Genomic DNA, 12,274 nt, shown 5'->3' with positions numbered 1-12,274 from the left:
GAGGTGCACAGAGCCCAATCAGTCCACCGTGCTGCTTCCAGGGTGGAGACGCTGGACGCTGGATGCGTTCCTGTGTCCTGCTGAACGGGGCTGTGTTTCCCCAAGGCCTCTCACACCCACAGAGCAGGAGTGGTTTTGCCTGGGCTGCTTCCCTCCTCACACTTCCTTTCTTACCTAATGCCACACCTTCTCCCTCCCGAAGTCACCTTTCTCTTGGGATGTTTTTTCGTCTGCCCTATGTGATCTTACCTCCCTTTCTCCTGGTAGCTGGAGAGGGCCCTGCTTAACGTTTGCTATTTTATTTACAACTCTAAACATATTTATTTTCATTTTATTTAAAAAGGCAGAGTGTCCCAGAAAGAAAGAAAGGGGAGAGAGAGAGAGAGAGAGAGAGGAATCTTTCATCTGCTAGTTTACTCCCCAGATGCCGGCAACAGCTAGGGCTGTGCCAGAAACCAAGAACTCCATCCATGTCTCCCATGTGGGTGGCAGGGACGCAAGTACTTGAGCCATCAACTGCTGCCGCCCAGGATGCCAACAGCAGGAAAATGGACTGGAAGCAGAGTAGCCAGGACTCAAACCAAACTCTGCTATGGGATGCGGGCATCCCAAGAGGTGACTTAACAGCTGCAACCAATGCTCACCCCTAATATTAGTTTTTCAGAGTAGCCTTGCCTCAGTGACTATCTTATGGGTTTCCTATTTCTCAAGACCAAGGAGCAAGTCTGTGCCAGAGTCAGTGCAATCATGTCTTTCAAATTTCTCTGGTCGTTAGAGGAATCTTCTCCCTACCAGAGGGAAGGGTGGGGTCAATCCTGCTCTTTACCCTGTGTGATGAATGTATGGGGAATTGGAGTACACTCAGTGGCCCGGGCTCTTACACATTAAGCTAAGCAATTATAAAGCAATTCCTGGCCGGCGCCGCGGCTCACTAGGCTAATCCTCCACCTAGCGGCGCCGGCACACGGGGTTCTAGTCCTGGTCGGGGCGCTGGATTCTGTCCCGGTTGCCCCTCTTCCAGGCCAGCTCTCTGCTGTGGCCCAGGAGTGCAGTGGAGGATGGCCCAAGTGCTTGGGCCCTGCACCCCATGGGAGACCAGGAGAAGCACCTGGCTCCTGCCTTCGGATCAGCGTGGCGCGCCGGCTGCAGCGCGCCGGCCGCGGTGGCCATTGGAGGGTGAACTAACGGCAAAGGAAGACCTTTCTCTCTGTCTCTCTCTCTCACTGTCCACTCTGCCTATCAAAAAAAGAAAAAAGAAAAAAAAAGCAATTCCTGTTATTTCATTGAACAAACTAACAGAAAAACATATGGAATTTATTACAGATGCAAACACAATTATATGTTTAAAGCAGTTAATTCTGCTTAGGAGTGCCTAAAAAAGGTATAGAAAGGCTGACAAAAATCAGAAATTTTCATGATAACTTCTGCGAAAAGCCATCATGTGCAAAAGTGGCAAATGATTAAAACCTTTAAATTAGCAAGTTTTTAATAACCAGAGGGGTGATAAATTGCAGTGATTAGATTTTTTGTTTTAAATATAGTACATGATAACATTTTCATCAAATCTACCCTGGCATTTCCTGGCAATAGAATTTTCCTCTCCATCTCCTCTGTGCCAGTGTGAAATGAAATTAAAACAACAACAACAACAGAAAACCCTGGCCATTTCATTATGCGGCATCTCACACGAATCCTGGAGCAGTAAAGTTAATTCTTGAATTTCTCCTCCTTTCATGGACTGAGCTATCTGTAATTAGCTGTGTTTCGCAAGCACTGTTATTTATATCTTTCCTTACGTGCTGGAGGATTCCACGTAAGACCTGGTATTCTCTGAATCGTCATTTTGCTTTTAAAGTTTCCTTCTAAGCACTCTTCTCTCACTTGCTCTCCTGGAGCCTTCTGTTCACAGGGCTTTGGGTGAAAAGCTGGGATGAATGGGATGGGCCGGCCTCAGGGTTCGCAGCAGACTGTCCTGGCCCAAAGCTCAGCTGGAGCTCTTTTTTTTTTTTAATTTTTTAAGGATTACAAATTTTTTAAGTATAACTTTAGGAATATAGCTATTCTTCCCAGCATACCCACCCTCCCACCCTACTCTCACCTTTCCTCCTCCTCCCTCTCCCCTTGCCAGTCCTGTTCTCCATTGAGATTCAGTTTCAGTTAACTTTGTACATGAAGACCAACTCTATACTAAGTAAAGATTTCAACAATTTGCAAACACACGCACAACTGTTTTGAGAACTAGTTTCACAGTTAATCTTATAATACAACTCATTGAGGATAGAGGTCCTGCATGGAGTTAGTGCACAGTGACTCCTGTTGTTAGTTTAACAATTAACACCCTTATGTGTCAGTGACCACCTGAGACTCTTGACAGGAGCTGCCTAGGCTAAGGAAGCCTTTTGAATCCACAAACTCCATCAGTATTTAGACAAGGCCATAAGCAAAGTGGAAGTTCTCTCCTCCCTTCAGAGCAAAGTACTTCCTTCTTTGATGGCCCCTTCTTTCCATTGGGGTCTCACTCACAGAGATCCTTCATGTAGAACATTTTTTGCCACAGTGTCTTGGCTTTCCATGCCTGAAATGGCAGAGCTCTCTTGCTTCAGAGAATTAAAGGTAGATTCCTTCCTTCCTATTTAAACTGTCTCTTGAGCCAAATGGTTGAAAGTCTCTGACTTTCTATCAAGAAGATGGAATTCTTTTCTCGAATGAGCAAATTCTGTAAATGAAACGTCAAACTTGGGAACCTTCCTTCCCATTTTTGACTCATGCGGCACTGATGAAGGTGTCTGTGACTGAAAGTAAACTCTTTCAATTTGGAAAAGTCATTTTGGATTTTCCAGGATTTCATAACAACAGGTTTAAGGAAAAAAAAAGTCAGTATATAAGTTAGCTGCACTTGGCTGCGTGGTTACTTTCTCACTGTATAGTTTACAATAAGAATTATATGCATAACGCTTTGTCAACATGAAAACAAGGGTTACAGAACATAATGGGCAAGAAATCATTTGTAGCCATAGACTTTGACTTACATAATGAGAGCTTAAGATTCATTTTTCATTCATTTTTTCTTTCTTATTAAAAAACACTTACTTATTATTTATTTGAAAGTCAGAGTTACACACACACACAGGGAAACAGACAGAGAGGGAGTGAGCTCTTCCATTTGCTGGATCACTCCTCAGATAGCCACAATGGCTAGGGCTGGGCCAGGCCAAAGCCAGGAGCCAGGAGCTTCTCTGAGGCCTAAGCACTTGGGCCATCTTCTGTTGCTTTCCCAGGCCATTAACAGGGAACTGGATCGGAAGTAGAGCAGCCAGGACACAAACCGGTGCCCATATGGGATGCCAGCCTCACAGGTGGTGGCATAACATCGTATGGCACAACACCAGCCCCATACTAGTTTCCTTTTTAAGATAAGAAGTATACTCACACCAAGCATTCACTATGCATTTGCAGGGACAAAAAGTATGAATGAGCTAGTCCAGCTTCTCTCCTATTTCCTTTCTTCTGTCTTAAAATAGCAGCCACTTCTGACAAAGGAGTCTTCTCTAAAGATAACTCATATTTTCCTTTTCAAGGAAGACAAAAGGCTAAATTAAAGCAGGGACAAGCTAGTAACGATTCCCTGAGGTCTCCACCGAAAAGAACTAATGCTCATTCTTCTACTCCTCTGATTACCTCCATTCCCCTTTATCTCCATTCCCTACCTCGTGACAGTACAAAACGCAGCTCTAAACGGGGTAGAGCAAAGCACTGGTCCTTGGCAGGAGTCTTTGCAAATGGCTGTGCAGGCTGCACACTGCAAAACCACATCTACGTGGACAGCGTCCTTACGGCTGTCCAGTTCAGGCAGCACTCTGCTGGAGCCTGCAATGACCTTTCCTTGGGTGAGGTTAGGGAAGCTCAAAGACTGGGAGCAAAGACAGATTTTTCTGGGTGCAAATGTTGTCTTTCTCTCGCCCTCTTTTTAAAGATTTATTTTTATTTTATTTGAGAGGCAGAGAGAGGTAGAGACAGAGGTAGAGGTAGAGGTAGAGGTAGAGGTAGAGGTAGAGGCAGAGAGAGAGAGAGAGAGAGAGAGAGAGAGAATCTTCATACGCTGGTTCACTCCCCAAATAGCTACTTTGAAGCCAGGAACCAGAAGCTTCTTCTGGGTCTCCAATGTGGGTGCAGGGGTCCAAGCACTTGGGCCATCCTCTGCTGCTTTCCCAGGTGCATTTGCAGGGAACTGGATTGGAAGTGGAGCAGCTGGGACTTGAACCGGTGCCCACACGGGATGCCAGCACTGCAGGTGGCGGCTTAACCCATTCCACCGTAGTACTGGCCCCTGCCTTTCTCTTGAAAACAGGGTCTACCCTCATATTTTTTCACAGATACATGGCAGGCATCAAGTCAGGATCACAACTGTCTTCTCAGCAGTGTGGATTTTCAGAAAAAGTAAGAAAATGCAAGGAGATCTCTACTACAATCCCCTTAGCCTTGCTACGTAACTAGCTGACTCGTGCTCCCTTGAGAGCCTCCTGTCTGGAAGCGGGCTGCAGAGGCGAACACGATTTTCTCTCCTTTGCATTTTACTGGAGCAAAGACAGCAAGCTGTGCAGGTGACGATCACTGGTGTCACTGAGCTGCTTGATTTTTGGAGCGCACTGCAACACTCCGTGTATTTGTTCAACATTTACAGGAATTTAAACAGAGAGCACTCTTTTCCATTTCTTACTGAAATAGAATGCTTGTTTAACTGGAGAGGGAGGAAGGGACCACGGAGCGCGAAGGAGGTGCTGGTTCCCTCCCCCAGGTGCTTGTAACAGGATCCAGGATCCAGAAGCCAGGGACTCAGCCCAGGGCCCCTACACGCTGGCAGGAATCCCGATTTGTCGCTCCCCGTCTTCGTGGAGGAACGACACAGGACCCTGCGCTGTTCTTTCGTCTGCTCGGCCCTTCCCGGGTTTGCTGCTGGTTCTTCCCGGGTTGGCTACCGTCCCTTCCACCTCCGTGGAAGGGCGGTTCCCCCTGCCACTTTCCCCACTTCTGTGGGGGAGCGGCACACTGCCAGCCGGCTCTCTCGGGGGCTGCTCAGATGTTCCTCAGAGATGTTCCTGGTGCATGTTGTCTCTCTCCTCCTTTATAGTCCTCTTCCACCAATCCCAACTCTGCTACTCACATGCCGAGTACGCTGCTCTCCTCCAATCAGGAGCAGGTCCTGCTGTTTATTGGTTGAACTGGAGGCAGCTGTGTAGAAGCTGTTTCCTCCTCTCCCAGCGCCATATTGTGGGAGAGCAGATGCATAGAATAAGTCTTAATTCCAGTAACTTAGTCTAGTCCGAGTTGCTCCCCACACCGATTACTCGAGCCATCACTTTTGCCTCCTTTGGTCTGCATTAGCAGGAAGCTGGATTCAAGAGCACAGCCAGGAATCCAAGCCAGGAACTCTGAAGTAGGATGTGGCACTGTAAATAAACACTGGCTAAACACCAGCTCCCTGAGTTTCGTGAGCCAATACATAAGGTCGTAAGAAGTATGTATAAACTCAGAATTATCTTTGCCATTGAATTGTTCTCCAAGTAATATTTGCAAATTTTACCAACCTCCCAAGGGAAAATCATGGCTGAAATCTTGACTTGATAATGTCACTGGGGCTCATGTACCGAACTACCGGGTGAGAGTATATTTGGGCTTTAGTCATTTAACTAAATATAGGTAAGAGTAAACTTGTGATTAAATTCCCTAGAGCATTATATAAGGCCAGTTAGCTTAGGCTGAATCATTTCATGGAGAGACCAATGCTTTAGAAAATAACTTCTGATATACATCTCAACCTTGCTTCTTTTCTAAGTTCGGGAGATGCAACAGGGGTGGTCACAGGCTCTTGGCTTCAGCGATGGAACCTCTCCCTGGTTTCCTGACTTGCATAACCAATCTTTTCAGTGTCTCCCTTGGGATGTCTCAGGAGACCTCTCACTTTTAACATTCAAAATGGGTCTTCCTCACCATGGGGCTTCTTTTTCAGTATCTGCCACCTCTGTAAACCACCACGAGGTAACAAAAAGACACCAGGATCCCAAGAGCCATCCTGGTCTGGATGCTCTGCCAACATCTGGTCTCTGCATGCAGACATCTGCACAGTGCCTGCCTGCAGAAGGAGCTCAGTGGATCTGTACTGAGTGATCCTGGCCCCTCCTGTTCTGTCATTCTTCACACCGAGCCCACTGTTAGATTCCGCTCGGTCCTTACCCTTGTCTAGTCCTCTTCATCCTTACTACCCTCGTGCCGGGCCTCACTCACTCACCAGCACTGTCTGGACTGTTGCAAGAACTTTACAACGGGGTCCACATGCACAGCCTGGCCCCTACCTGCTTCTCCGGCCTCTTCTTGCTAACCCAGACCTTCTCTGCTCTGCTTCTGTCTCTATCGCCCCAACCTCTCCATCGGCCTCCTGTGGTTGCTGTGCACGGGCCAAGCTCCTACCTGCTTCAGGGCCACAGGAGAGGCTGTACCCCCTGGTCCCCGTGGTAGACTCCTGCCTTTGTTCTTAGCCTAAGGTTTCCTTGCACAGGGAACTTTTTCTTGGTCAACAGGTCTGGGGTAGTCTTCCTGGCTCGTGCAGCCAGAGCAACTCGCCGTCTGTAGCTGTTACGATTAAAGTGCAATGAACAGGTGAGTGTCTCTGCAGATAGAAGCTGTCTTCAATGGCTGGAGCCTGCCTTCATGGATGGCCGCTACATCCCCCGTGCTGAGCCCAGCGGCACGGGCTCTGAAGGCACGGATAACCAGGTACTGAGTGAATGAGAGCAAAGCCTTCCCTTTCAGGCTGAAGAGCCATGGTTCCTCACGGAGTTTCTATCAGTTCTTGGCCTTTGTCTTTGGTGACAGCACCAGTGTCCCTGTCACCATCTTGACACCCTCTTAAAGGGCTAACAATTGCCACCTGCAATGGAGAAGCATCTGCTGTGCACTCGTGAAACTTAAAGAGCCCTGACTTTGGACTTAACCCTTCAGGGTTAAGATGGCTCTGTCTGAGGCAGAGGGGCCCCAGCCTTGGCTCTGTGAGGAACAAGGGCCCTGGTTCGTGCGGCTGCACTTGGGGACCGGCAGTAGATTGGCAGGTCACAAGAGGCCTTGGGAAGGTTCACAGTGACAGCAAGGGGAAAATCCTTTTCCTAACAGACTGGGAAGAGAGCAGGTACCTGGACACCCATCTTTCCAACCTCACGGGGCCCTGGTCTTTCTTGTTTGAAGTGAGGTTAATGACCACCCACACTCCAAATGAGAGGGGGGAGGCGGCTGTGGATTTATTCGTCTTTCAAAGTCTGTTCACAGAAATCAGCAACAAAAATCCTCACCACCACTGGGCTGGTTTCTTCTCTCTCCTCCTACTGCACGCATCTCTGGAGTTTCACCCCTGCCCCCGTGCCTGGCCCTGTACTTAGTCCCTGACTCTCATGGAGCTTGCAGCTCACACTGGGCAGGAGCTAGCACAAACAAAAGGCCAGCTATGTGTGCCAGCTGCAGTTAAGTGCTATCAGGAATAATACATTGGGTGCCAGTACTGTGGTACAGCAGGCTAAGCCTCTGCCTGTGATGTCTGCATCCCATATGGGTGCCAGTTTGTGTCCTGGCTGCTCCTCTTCCAATCCAGCTCTCTGCTAAGGCCTGGGATAGCAGTAGAAAAAGTCCTTGGGCCCCTGCACCCACATGGGAGACCTGGAAAAAACTCCTGGCTCCTGGCTTTGGATCGGCCCAGCTCCACCTGTTGCGGCCATTTAGGGAGTGAACCAGTGGAAGGAAGATCTTTCTGTCTCTCCCTCTCTCTGTCTATAACTTTGCCTCTCAAATAAATAAATTAAATAATAAAAAAGAATAATACATTGGGGACAAGGACAGATTTATAGTGGGGCTTTGGAAGCCCCACTGGGGACCCTAGATCCCCTCCCGGGGGTGACTGGAGGCCACTGGGCTGTGGGCAGGGGTGCTGTGACATCTCACCTCACCCCTTCTCCTTTCCTAACACAGAAGATAACACACATCACATGGAGGACACTTTGTGGTGAGACAGCATGTGGAAGGCATTCTGACTTCTCAAGATTCTTGAACACTTCAGGGTCCATGGGTTTCTATTAGCAAACAGCAATCGGGTAAACTGTGATTCCGCTGTCACTTCTGTCACCAAGTTTATTTAACTAGTGGCTCTTGTCACATTTCTGCAATTTTAGCACACTTCTCACATTTGGATAATGCCGACAATCTCAGGGACAAAGAAGTAAAACTTCACATACTCTAACACTGTGAAAAGACCAAGCCTTGCTATGAGAAGTAAGTTAATTATTCTTTCTGGGTTTATTCTTTCCCAATATACTTCCCTTTTCCCCAAATCTTTCTTTTGTCTTCACTGTAAGCCTTCCCTCCCCCTTTTAAAGACTTATTTATTTATTTTAAAGGCAGAGTTACAGAGAGAGAGGTCTTCCACCCAGTGGTTCACTCCCCAAATGGCCACAATGGCCAGAGCTGGGCTGGTCTGAAGCCAGGAGCCACGCACCTCTTCAGGGTCTCCCATGTGGGTGCAGAGACCCAAATACTTGGGTCACCTTCTACTGCTTCCTCAGGCACATCAACAAAGAGTTGGATCAGAAGTGGAGTGGCCGGGACTTGAACCGGCATCCATATGGGATGCTGGCACCACGGATGGCAGCTTAACCTGCTATACCACAGCACCAGCCCTTCTTAGCTCCTTTTTATTCTCCCACTTTCTTATTTTAAGAGCCTCAGACCCTTCTTCCTTATTCCCTAGAGCCATACCCTCTCCCACGGCTAGCCCTGCCCATCAGCTCCACGTGAACAGGGCTGGATACCCCACTCAGATGTCCTCTCTCATTTCAAGTCCTGATTCCTTATCTCCAAACATCTAAGGGACAAAGCCTTTGTCTCAAATAGCACAACTGCAATGATGCATTTATTTATTTTACTGTGAGTAAAATTACAAAGGAGATTCTTACTCTATGTGGAAAATTTCACTCAATGACTGACTTCCAAAGTTAATTCTTACTTTGATATTTGGGACACAAAGGGAATTATTTTGTTTGGTGTCTCCCTTCTACCCCTTCTGGGGGTAACATGGCCACTCTGCAAGCTTCCAGGTGAGAAACCTGAAGGTGGGCTGAGGTCTCTCCATCTCCTGCTCTCCCCAGAGCTAATCCCTCACCTCAGCCTCATTTTCCTCTCTGACACATCTCTCAAATTTGTCCTTTCCTGTTCGAGCTCATTGCCAAAACCTGATTTGGGTCATCACCTCTGTTAAATCCTCCTGTCTGGTGTCCTGCCTTCAGCTCATTGTCCTTCCAACCAACCAGTGAACTGCAGGTTCACAATGTCCATGCATCTCCAACCATAGCGTCAGCTTCCTACTGCCTTAGGTCAGATCTCCAACCCCCACTGGTTTCCAAGGACCCACACAGCTTTGGTTCGTGTGATGCCAAACACAGTCAATCTAGTTGAGCTTGCTTTCTACTTTCCTATGGTTACCGTGCACTGGACATGATGGTACTTGCTTTTCTGTTAGCTTGTTTGAAATGCTTTCTCTCCTTCCATCTGCTTAGCTAAAGCCTACTCAGTGCGAGTCCTGCCTCCTCCATGAAGCCATGTGGCAGTGCTCCAGCCTCTGCTGATCTCTCCAGGGCACCTAGAGACAACGCTACAGCCCACAGTTGAATGCTCGTTAGTAACAGCTACCGAAATAGCCAAGCAGATCCTGAGTGCGTGCTAAAAGTGCCAGGCATCACACGAGGTGCTTTACATGTGTGCGGAAGATGCCAGCAGCATGGACCTGTTTTACAGATGAAAAAAACTGAACACAGGGAGGTAAAACGACGTGCCGAAGGAGCCGTGGGAGTGGTGGGCCTGCGATCTGAACGGAGGTGCGAGCCCTTTACACACTTTCCTCTCTCTGCCCCGGCCATGTCCCCTCCGTGGCTCTCGCCTGCTTTGCACATGTGTTACTTTTCATCTCCTTAAATGGAATGTGAATCCTCTGAGACTGGAGATGGTGTCTAACACTACTTACACCGCTCCGCACTGCCTTGCCTAAGGCTGGTTAAACAGCAACTGCTCAATAGATGCTTAACTGGCTAAAGGGTCAACCAGGCAGCAATTTATCCAATGCCCTGACAGCCAGAGAAACCCCCTTCCTTTCCCCCATCTCGATCAGACTCAACACAAGGAGAAGAGGGACAATGCAGTGGTGTAACAACCTAACGATGCTTTTCACTCCTAGAGTTACTAGAAATAAAACCCTTTCTCCTGTAGGAAGCCTTACTGGATGCTCCCAGTTTTTAAGTAAAAACAGGATGACAGGCTAAATTCATTACGTGGGCTAGCCTGCCCCCTCCCCCATTCTAGTTAATGAAGTCCCTCTGTCCCCGGGGGCCAGACAAGCGCCTTTTCACCTCTGCCTCCAACAGAAATAGTTCTTACTTGACTTGGCAACTTCCTGCACTTTATGCATCTTTCTGAATTAACAGGACGGCAGTGGCATTTCCAAGGCGCAAATGAAGACGGAGCTATTCTCCCGTGCACCTGCTGCCCCACGTGTACCCAAGCGGCCCAGGAAGCAGGGAGTGGGTGCTTTTCAGTGACAACGTAGAGGCCCACCTGCGGGCTGAGCTGGCATGGCCGCTTGCTAGTGGAAGGGTCAGCCCCATCATTTGGGGAAGGGGCTTCAGGGCCAGGCAGGCCTCAGCTTGCACAAAGGATGTTCCCGGTGACTACTCAAACCTCCCAAAGGCTCAGGCTCCTTATCTGCAGGTCAGGGGTGAGGAGTGCCTGGTAAGGTTGTGGTGAGAATTATTACTCAAGTCATAGTTGTAGAGGGCTCAGCCCAGAGTCTGCTACCTGGTCACAGCTGTTGTTTTATGAGGACGGCAGTACAAAGGCACTGAGTTGCACTGGCCAATGCCATCAGCATTGCCAAAGCTCGCCAAACCCCAAGAGAGGCAAAGAAGATGAAGAAGCATCCTCTCCCCTCCCTCCGCACTCCTCAATCAATCACTGAAGATTTACTACGTTCATTAAGTCCCCAGCACAGCATGAGGCCTCCTGGGAAAACTGAGCACAGGTCACCTCCTGCCCTAAGAGGTTCCAGCAAAGCCAGCAGGGAGCTCCCGTGTGGCACTGGCTGTAGGAGGAAGAAGGCTTAGAAGGGAGAGGAGAGGGGGAAATGAACAAGGACTGCAGGCTTCTGGGAGAGTGGGAACGATGCAGTGTGACCCACTGACCCCCAGCTTTCCCTGAGGCCAGGAGGGTCCAGCAGGGGCCGGGACAGGGGGCCTGGCTCATGCACTGTCTCTTAAGAACAGCCCTGTAGGCCAAAAAAATAGGGCCAAAGGGGAAAAGGTGGAGCCAGCACAGAATAAAGCAGCCACATCTTTGCTACAAAGAGTGCCAGTTGTGCCCCCCATAGCATTTTCGAGGGGAAAGGCGCTGGCTTTAGCAGCAGTCACCAAAGAGCCACCCAGAGCCCTGCAAACTATTGCATCCAGCACTCGGTAATGTGCAGTGCTTCCACTTTAAAGTTACCCTGGGGAATAAAAGAAATCACGAACTGTGCTGTAACAGGAAGCCGATTACATGGGGCAGGGCCCTGGCGGGGGAGGGGGGGGAGGCGGGCGGTGCCTAGGCAGGGACTAGGACGGGATATCCCGTGAAAGGAGCAAAATCAAAGAGCTGAGACCCGACCTGGAACGCTGTGGTTATTCAAACAAAACAATGACCTCAAACCCAGCGAAACATGGCAAAGCAAAATTTGGAATTTTTACACTAGGCCAAGGGAATGAGTTCCCGAGATCCCAAACACTCCTGAAGGAACATGACAGTGTGTTTTTCACTGATCCTTAGTGACACATTCTATTGAAATTTCTGCTTCAAGTCCACAGGGTCTTAGCATCACTCTTAAAAAGAAACAGAAATGAAAAACGAATTACACACTGGGGCAGGATTACGTTCCAGGCGAAACTTCAGCTCGGCAGTGGCTGGGGAGTTTGAGATGGAGTTGGAGAGCTCTCCCACTGAGGGTGGGCCACAGGAGAGACAAGGTAGGCCAAGGAGGACCAGAACCGAGGACCAGAGGCTGGGCCTGACTTGCTGTCAAGATGAAGACTGAACAGTGAGGCAAGGATCCCCAGGCTGGCTGGGCTGAATCCACAGAAGGAATACTTCGGTTAAAAGAGGGAGCAAAGTTCTAAAGAAACCCCCAAACTGAGGGCCAGGGAGAGAGAGAGAGGTAGAG

At 48.8% G+C, this 12,274-nt stretch overlaps 1 protein-coding gene across 6 annotated transcripts in view; it reads right to left on the bottom strand.

Annotated features, from left to right (window-relative positions):
* The window catches only part of FYN (FYN proto-oncogene, Src family tyrosine kinase), a 229,125-nt gene that overhangs the window by 11,644 nt on the left and 205,207 nt on the right, over positions 1-12,274 (bottom strand). The window lies entirely within an intron of this gene.

The sequence above is a fragment of the Oryctolagus cuniculus genome, chromosome 5, assembly GCF_051225735.1.
Source record: "Oryctolagus cuniculus isolate XC-2025 breed Fujian yellow rabbit chromosome 5, ASM5122573v1, whole genome shotgun sequence".
Taxonomy (NCBI): Eukaryota; Metazoa; Chordata; class Mammalia; order Lagomorpha; family Leporidae; genus Oryctolagus; species Oryctolagus cuniculus.
The sequence above is the reverse complement of the archived record's forward strand: the minus strand, read 5'-3'. Positions and strand labels throughout refer to the sequence as shown.